The following is a 6002-nucleotide window of genomic DNA, read 5'->3' as shown; positions in this document are numbered from 1 at the left end:
TGTTCTCATCGTTCGTCACCGTATTCGAGACAATCGGTCTTATCGTCAAATCATTCCCGGGAATTTTAAACAATTTTTGCGCATATTATTTTCAGCACCAAATCGGAGTTTGTCAGTTGGACTACACTCAGCGAAAAAAAAACTAACAAAATTCATCGAAATACCTTATGAATTTTGGCTATAACTACAAATAGAGGTTGCTGATGATTGAAATCTGTCTCTTTTCAGCTCACACATATTTTCATCGGGAAACAGTTTCCTGATGAAAACTTGTGTGAGCTGGAAAGAGACAGATTTCAATCATCAGCAACCTCTATTATGGATGCCATAAGAACACCTTATGAAAATAATTTTTAATCAATTATTGATCGTGCTTGCAAATTTCATAATATAGATTTATTGAAAATCTCTTCTAAAATTCGCATACTAGCCAACAACTTGCGCGTCGGCCGCCCATGCGCCATACAAAATGTAAATAAACAAGTGTCAAAACGCTCAATCTCTCTTAGGATTCGGATCCAATTTTTGTTCAAAATATTATTGTCGTCGCGGTTGAAACCCGAAGTTTCCCCACACCCGACTATTGAATTTTCTCATAAACTATACATGAAACCTAACGTCGGACATAGTGCGCTGGATAGCGGACCTGGCCCTCTATCCAGCGCACTGTGCCCGACGTACGTCCGACACACGGTACAGGAGGAAAATCGATTTTCGCGTGTCAAAAATTCCGATTTTCAACTGCACGAAAATAATCTTTCTTATGTCTGAAAATAGTGTGCAACAAAGATATTATTGAAGGTGACCAGAGATGGCATAGATACACTGATAAACAGTTCTGCGTACACATCTTCAATAAAATGTGCGCAGCTTTGTTTTGCTACGAATGTGAACCGGCAACAAACACACATCGCGCAGCCGTAAAACTTTGCGTAAGAGTGCGAATGTCCCTAATAAAAATGTATTATACACTGCTGATAGGGTGAATGATTGTATCATTCCATGTATGATCAATATGATAGCCCGAAAGGGTTGTTAAGCACGTTGTATCATATTTTTCTATTAGGGGTGTAAGTTGCCACACCAGCTGCGTGAGATGTCGCAGAGCTCAAACTTCTTCTGCATGAGCTTCGCTCATTTCTAGGAATGTGCTACACATCTGCGCTGTCTGAGCTGTAAGTTGTATGCTCTCAGCAGTACAGAGTAGCGCAGCGCTGTGATGTGAGCTGTGAGTTGGACTGTACTTTCTCTTGCTTTCCAGCGCTCACCGTCGTGTGCGACGCGGCAACGATGCCGAGCGCGTGCAGTCGGACCACACAGAAGATTATTCTTTGCACGCACTCTTTCTCATCTGACAGGCTATGTGTATTGTGTATTTTTTTATCTTCTCACTTAGAACTCTGAGGAGCATGCCATCTCTGAGACAACCCATTTACTTCATTAAACAACTGATTATGCGAGGTATGCACTTCAAACGGAATCGCTCAAGTAATTTTCGTTCCCGTGACCGGAATGGTCGTTTCAGCTCCGTTCTAGGATCACGAATAAAGCGACGCTTTCTTATTTTTTGAGTGATTCCTTGCCTGAATTTTCCACGCATCGAGATAGGCCTAGAGATAGGCCAAGAAATTTCTCGCGATCTGCGTACTATACATAATGGGCTTGTGAAAAGCTTGGCGCAAGGGCAATCGGCGCGCAACTTGTGCGCTGGTGTATGGGTTCAAGTTAATCGTCGCAAAGTACCCAACACTTATCATACCCTGGCGCGCACAACCTAGAGGTCGAAGAGAAACTCATTGAAGTGTTGACAATTGGGTTGTTTAATGAATAAAATATTGCTATTTTCTATAGCCTAAGCGAAAGAGCTCATTTTTCTGAATATTACGTCAATTTATTGGATTCCAATACCTTCGTTTTGAAGGTCAAATTAACTAAACAGTTTTAACTTTCGTGGATAGAATGACAGTTCAATCGCTAAAATGACAGTTCGACCAGAACAAAAAAATTTCCCCATACAAACTTTAAATGCATTTTAAAAATAGTTCCGGGACTCCAAAAATTATGAAATTTTGGATTTAGACTAATTTTGGGGCGGAGAATCCGATTATGAAATAATCCGGGTACCCCTAAAGAACCCAATTCTCGAGAAGCTCAAAATGAAAAGAACAAAACAATCAAAATTATGCAGACTGGATTCGATCCATAAATGTCGGGATCACTGAGCCGGTGTTTTATCCACATGGCTACCGACGGTCGAGATTATCATTTGGCTAAGCATATATACAAAGAAAAATCCAGCTTTTTACGCTGGCTATAAAACGACAAGGGGTGAATCGATTTTGACAATTCTTGCCGACAACTTTTATAGCAAGATCCGAGTAGGCTGAAAATATATGTTGTTGATTCAAGTGTCAACAATTTTCACAATTTTTGCGTTCGTCCATTTGCGTTATGTTTTTTTCTCTACATTTCCTATTTGTAATCTTTTTTATATAATTCTAGGCAATCAATTCAAAGGATCAACATTTTTATTGACGGCCGAAATACCTATCCCTTATAATATCAGCCAGCATGTATGTAAAGTGTGGAGAATCTATTAGATTCAAGGCTATTCTCATAACCGGACAAGAATGGATAAGAATTCAAGCTCCAACCAATAATTAAGATGTGTGAACTAGTAGAAAATCCTTTATGACAATAGAGTGTAGTGGGTACTGTAGTAACGGAAAATAGTAGTATGAAACACCCAAATAGCAGATGGGTGTTTCATACTGCTATCTAACGTTACTGCAGGTAGTTTCAAGTACATTAATAAAACTATGTCTGAGACGGAGACCTAGTCTGTCCTCTACCCGTTTCTGACTGATAGCTGTTTAACGGCCAGTTAAGCATGAAAACGAACATTTTGGTCATCCAAGATTAACGCTTTTGGGATGAGTTATATTCCAATCTTTATCAATTCCACTGCGAGGGCCTTGAGTTTATTCAAACTATTTGGGAAGTCATACTGTACCTTCTTCAAACGCTGAGAATATAGGTATTCCACATCCAACATGCATACATTTTCATTTTGCCTGTCTCGGCTTTGGTATCAAGTAATGGCAGAACAGTGAGGGCTCCTGATGATATTTTCAATGCAGAGTCAACTGTTTCAAAATGTTTATACTTTGCCCCCCTTTGCCCGAAATGAACATGTCCTGAGCCTGGCACAACTTAGTGAGGACATGGTCGTAGTCCTACATCAAGCAAATACCGATTATAAACCACCTGCACCAGTGTCAGGGTCTCACATCATGCACTATTCAGATCCGGTTAAGTAGAAAATAGGAAACGCTTCTGAATTTCATCTACGAGGTCTGATTGTTCTGCTGCCATCGGCGGCCAGTACCGCATTAATTACGATTAATTCTTTTGGCAGTTTGTTTGTACCTCATCTCATGTTTCGTACCATGATATATGTCCAGCAATATCAACCTAAAAAGAAAAACTTAGGGAATTAAACATGAAATTTAAATTGAATTTCCATTTCCGAAAACTAGTTCTGGAGTTTTTGACGTTTTTCATCAACAATGAAAATTTTCAACGCCAACGAGCTTGCTTCGATCGAACCATAATAAAATTATAGTGTCGGCAAGAATTGTCAAAGAGGGGTGATTCAGAATTTATGGAAAGCCAGCGTAAAAAGCTGGATAGACGTAACACTTAGAACAAATTTCATTAAAAACATCGTCACGAAAGCATATCCGCCCAATGCTAAACGTACTGTGGTTGACCGGGCCAGCACTGGGTGGCGGTAGTGCGCAAACGTCAAGCAGGAGTAAAGACGATGCCAGTGTCGCAAGTGGTCAGTTGAGCAACTACCGACAATTTTAATCAACCGTTGAAAAGGGAACGTCCATAAATTACGTCACGCTTTTAGGGGGTGGGGGGTTCAGCAAAGTGTGACGACCCATACAAAAATCTCAGAGGTCTCATACAAAAAGTGTGACATAGGGGGGAGGGGGGGTTGAAAATGGGCAATTTTTGCGTGACGTAATTTATGGACGTTCCCAAAGGTGATCGATAGAAAGCGATCGAAGTGTGACGTCTGTTTCTCTGTGATATTTATATAGAACGAGATATAGAAGCCAAGCTGTATATATATAAGACGATTCTACCAAGGATTCTACGTCATTGAGGTTTTGCGATCCGGACAGTTAAGTGTGTGGCTGTCGGGATTTAACGATCAATTTAAAAATTTGATACAGTCGACTCTCCACATGTCGATGTTCTACATCTCGATACAGTAGACGTTCGCTCGGTGCAAACGCTTTAACTGCAATGCTTTTTAACTGCAAGTCCGCTAAGTGCAACAATTTTGCAGTTATCGCACCGCTATCCGTCAAAATGAAATGTCAACAACGATGCGATGTTTTTTGCATGCACTTTTATTGCAATGCGATGTTTTTTGAATGCACATTGGTCGCATTCTGCAGCAACTGACAGTTATGTGGCGTCTGTAAGTTGTTGCAGTTATCGAATTTCATTCGGTAAGTGAAACGTAAACATGTTGCACTTATCGAACGTCTACTGTATCTCTCCCTATCTCGATGGTTTGATCGATCCCTTCAATCTACATACAATTAACCTCTCGATATCTCCCTATCTCGATGCGATCTCGTTCATTTTTGTTCTAGATTATCTCTCCATATATCGATATGCCCATATTCGCAGGTTGCTAGATCTCGTTTCGTGGGTGCAAACATTCTGGAAATGTGAAGTGGCATCTGTTTGTTAACGGTTTTTCCTAGTTAAGGAAGATTTTTCAATATAGTGTGCATTACAAATTTGTCCTGCATTTCAATCTCTCCCTATCTCGATGGTCCCTTAAATATCGAGATGTAGAGAGTCGATTGTAGTAGGAAAAAATTGCTGCATCGTTTTTGGTCGATATAGGTAGCCGATTTGACAGTTCGATAGTGTAACGGTCATACTGAATACGCATATTTAACGCTAGTGGTTGCTCCCTCGGTTGGTAATCTAGCGCTCACACATATATGCTCGAGAGTGTACACGGAGAAATCAAACTACCTAATTTTTGGGTCGATTTTACTCAAAGCTGAGTATATCGAATAAACTAGTTACCCAAAATTAGGTTGTTTTCCCTTTTTCCCCCACCGATGTTGTCAAAAACAAACAGAGATGCGTCTACCCAATGGGGGTCCTTGAGCCCAATAAGCCAATTTTGAGTAAATGTAGGTATACTCAAATTTGGGTTGAATGAGGGGGGGTCTTGGGTTGAATTTACCTACTCTTAAGTATATTTTTTTGCTGGAGGTAAAGGCAATTTACCTAGTGTGAGTTTAATCGATTTACTCAAATTTGGCTTATTGGGCGGAACTATGGGATTGCGTCAAAAGAACTCAATTTTGGGTAGTTTGGTGGTTCCGTGTATGTCAATAGACGAGTGCACCGATGAACTGAATTCATCGCGGTCCGAGAATTTTGACACTACAGCGGGGTCGCTTCCAATCAGAAGTGGAAGATTTCCAATCAGAATTGAACAATTCTGATTGGAAGTGACCCCGCTCTAGTGTCAAAATTCTCGGACCGCGATGAATTCAGTTCATCGGTGCACTCGTCTATGGTCAATCTCGGACGGCGACCGTAATGAATCAGTCTGGCTTCGGACACACAAGAGTGCAGACGCATTCTCGAGACACAAACAAACGTGCATCACGCATTCGGCTGGTGGATTCGGCAGATCACGCGGACATTTGTCGGGACGTTACAGATAGGTAGATTTGGTTTCACTCTTTGTGGGTCTTCGATATAAACAGTTTCTACAGCCACCTTGGTTGGCCCAAGTCTGTTTGTCTGTGAGGATACCATGTTGCTAAATATCCTAAATATGCATAAAATTCAAGCTGAGGCGATTTTGAACTATTTAAAGTTTATTGGAGGCCGTTTCATAAAGTCCGGCCTAATGTAAATCTTAAGTTTATTTTTTGACTTTGTTCTAC

Source organism: Aedes albopictus, chromosome 2 (genome assembly GCF_035046485.1).
Source record: "Aedes albopictus strain Foshan chromosome 2, AalbF5, whole genome shotgun sequence".
Classification (NCBI taxonomy): domain Eukaryota; kingdom Metazoa; phylum Arthropoda; class Insecta; order Diptera; family Culicidae; genus Aedes; species Aedes albopictus.
Note: the sequence above shows the minus strand (reverse complement) of the source record.